Source organism: Glycine soja, chromosome 17 (genome assembly GCF_004193775.1).
Source record: "Glycine soja cultivar W05 chromosome 17, ASM419377v2, whole genome shotgun sequence".
Lineage (NCBI taxonomy): Eukaryota > Viridiplantae > Streptophyta > Magnoliopsida > Fabales > Fabaceae > Glycine > Glycine soja.
In genome coordinates, this window is record NC_041018.1 from 3,178,153 (window position 1) to 3,181,797 (window position 3,645).

At 36.0% G+C, this 3,645-nt stretch overlaps 1 pseudogene; it reads right to left on the minus strand.

The window, feature by feature from the left end:
- On the minus strand, positions 1-3,645 carry LOC114392634 (annotated as a pseudogene).

Consider the following 3,645-nt stretch of genomic DNA (forward strand, 5'->3'; position numbering starts at 1 on the left):
TTAAGAGAAAAAGAAGTGAAAGTCTAACTCTTGTATTATTTTAACAATACATAATATAAAACTGTCGTAGATTCCATGAAATTTCTTCTGGCACAAACATTAATCATAGGCTAGATCCAGTATTCGGAACTCATTATTGACAGTTTTGAGACTTCTTAGTTTCCCGGAAAACCCACCTAATGAGAAATGACTTAATTGTTTTTGTTGCTGCTGCTAAGTTCGACAGAAAAATATACAAAGAGGGTGCTGTTTTTTTCCTCTTCTGCTGAGGGTACAGAGAATAAATAAGAAATTCTACAAGACTAAAACTAAAGAAATCAAACGATAACAATATTCTGAATCATTGATTCCCGGTACTAAAAAGCCAACTTGTATATACTGCAACTACAATAACTTAGAACTCTAACCCCCGATATATGCTGTCATTGAACTATATACCCTTCTGATGTGGCGTGGCTGACCACAGGGTGAATTCACCTGAAATTTCTCTCTTCCTTTGCTTCAAGGGCATCAACTTCCTCGTTGGATAGTAGGTCGACAATAGGTTCCTATACGTCCCACTCCTTTCTTTTCCTGTTACATTCAACCAAAACAGGCCAAGCCTTTGAAGTTCTCATTTGAATTTCATATGCAAGACTATATATGTTAGTTCTAGGAGACTTGTATTATGTGATAGGATTTAGGAAGTCACAAATCATAGAATTAGATACAAAGTGGTTTTAGTTGGAAGGGCAATGGCTTTAAGCTTAAATAGGAGGGATAGAAGGGAAAACATTCAGATCTGTAAGCAGTTGGGAATTGAGCATTGCTCTGCAGAAGAAAAGGGAATCCCTTTGTGAAGGGGAAACCCTAGCCCAGCAGAGAATTCTCTCCTTCTATGTCATTCAATATTCAAGAACAGAAGCATTTTTTTATCTTTCTTCTATCTTTTCACATCTCTCTCTCTAAATTCATATTCTGTTTCCGGATCATAATAGTATGTTCAAATTAGTTTAAAAAATTACACAAACTATAGATTTAGACCCGCATGTTATGTGGTTGATCAACAAACTATGTGTCGTCTTATGCCATTGCTTTTCCTAGCCTAGTTCTGAGGCTTATGAATTAATGAATTCCACAAGCTACAATAATAAGGAAAAACTCACATTATGGCATTTCAAGAACAATTTTAACTACATAAGCACCATAACTATGTGCAGCCTATGATGATTAAACAATGATATAAATGTTCAGTATAAAATCAATGAATTTCAGCAAAAATGAGTGTTCAAATTTAAGAGACAGACTTACCGAACTACACTAGATTTCGGACCAAACAACTTGACCAAGTCCACTGCTACAGCACCTCCTTTACTGTTAAAGGACCATTGACGAGAAAACAATGCGAATTAGGAACTTACATATTCACTTGGAGTTGTAATAAAATTGCATTTACCACACCGCACAAACTTGAGACAAGTGTATAGTAATAAAAAACCTGACTGGAGTATATTCAGGCCATCAACGACCCTTCTTGCTCATTCTGCTTTCTCTTGCTGAAACCACACTTTGAATTGCAATCTAAATATGAAAAAAACATTAAGATTATGGCAACTGAACCATAACAATTCCTGAAAATGATACATCAATCAACAAATAGAAGGACTGACCTCATTAAGCTGCTCTCTGATAGCAAAGGCAATAGCTGGCTGCATAGCAGAAGAAGCATTTTACAGTTTAGTATTTTGATTTTTCAAGAATGTCTGTGTGCTTGTGAGTGTTAAGAAGAAAGCAAGAGAAAGAAATAAAATTCGTTGATGAAAGAAAACATATAATTCCTACATTCGCACAACAAATTGTTTCTAACTACAACACGACCTAAAAGCCATTGGCCCATTACCAACATAATTTTGCTTCTCTATAAAAAAACCTATTATTGTCATAAGAAAGATCATAGAAAACAACATAAAGTTGGCACTTAGCACAAGTTAACATTTCAGTTATCATTCTTTCTTGGGGAGCAGTGAGTTTTAACACTGCTCCAACATGCACAGTTTTATCTTAACTTATTACCAGTGATAATTGGATACACTTACTCCAACCTCGGGATCTTCAATGCCCGTGTCCTTGCAGAAGAGTCTGGCAAACTCTTTAGGATCACTCTCAAAGTTGTTCGAGTCCTTGAATTCAAAGATTTTAGACACATAAAACACGAACCAACAAACAAGGGCAACAATCTCACAAAACAACACCTGTGTTGTGTTCCAATCTTACCCATAAAAACTGGTCCTTCACGAGCGTATGATTAACACGAAGATCAAGCTGTGAAAAAGAAACAAGAAGATTTGTTAATAGGCAAAGCAAACATTCAATCAAACAAGAGAAAACACAAAATGGCAACAAACAGAGACCTTGATCGGAACAATCTTCTCCCCAGAATACATATCCTGGCCTTCATAGGATCAAAACTCCGCAAGTTGTGACTGATAATACAACATAAGATAAATTAGGTTAATTGTAGGATAATAATAAAATGAAGGTTTAATTAATCATTTGGTCCCTATACTTGCAGTTTGGTAGCTTTTGGCTTTAGTCTCTATACTAAAAAACTCTTCGTTTTAATCCCTATAAGATCAATTTTTATTTTTTTTAACGGTTTAGTCCTTGTGCCTTCATTTTGTGGCAGTTTTACACAGCTGGAAAACTAACAATAGTGACTAAAACATATAAAAAAAAATTGCTTGTACAGGGAACAAAAGATAGAGTCTTTAGGTATAGAGACTAAAATGAAAAGTTGGTGCATGTATAGTATAAATAATTCATTAAACCTAGAATGAAAAGGGAAAAACCATTGGTGAAGTGTGTTTACTTGAATTGATTGAGCAATTTGTGTTACAAAAACGGGAGGGAGCTTCAAGTCTTTAGCAGTCCTTTTTGCAAAGACGACAACCTCAGAATCGGGATCTACAACGTTGGAATTCAATCAACGGCAATGAATAAACAGGAACAGGAACAGGTTTGGTTTGAAATTACCAGAAGGGTTCCAAGTGAGCGCGTCCTTGTATCTCTGCCCCTCGATTTCGATGTCCAATCGAATGGGAACCAAGTTCTCCGCAGTTGGCCTGTGAATTAATCATTCATTAGTCATTACGCATTGCAAACACCAATCAACGAAACGAAACAGTTTGAATGTTGAACTTACATTCTGAACTTGACGGGGTTTCTGTAGAAACACGAAATCGTGGTTTTCATGCTATCGGAATATGATTATGACCGATCGATTACGACGCCGTTTGGATGGGAAGGGTACACAAACTAACTTTTACGCTTCGTCCCAAACCAAACCAAAATCACCAGCCACGCAGTTTCTGCCTCTAATTTTTATTTTTCAGATTAATGTTTATTAGACTCAAATTTACTCTTTTTTCATCATAGATAAAATTCTGTTATTTTTTTTACTACCCATTATATTGTAATTCCCTGACCTATTAACCCTGTCAATATTAACAAGAACTAGACATGATCCGCAATACGAGCAGCATTTGTTAGTAAGATTGTCGTGGCTTTGGACGAACCTATAGACGGCATCAGTTGTGGTTGGCGAAGGTGACAAAGTTAACAAGTGAGTTGAAGGTGTTTTCGTAAACTTGAACTGAAAGCGGACTT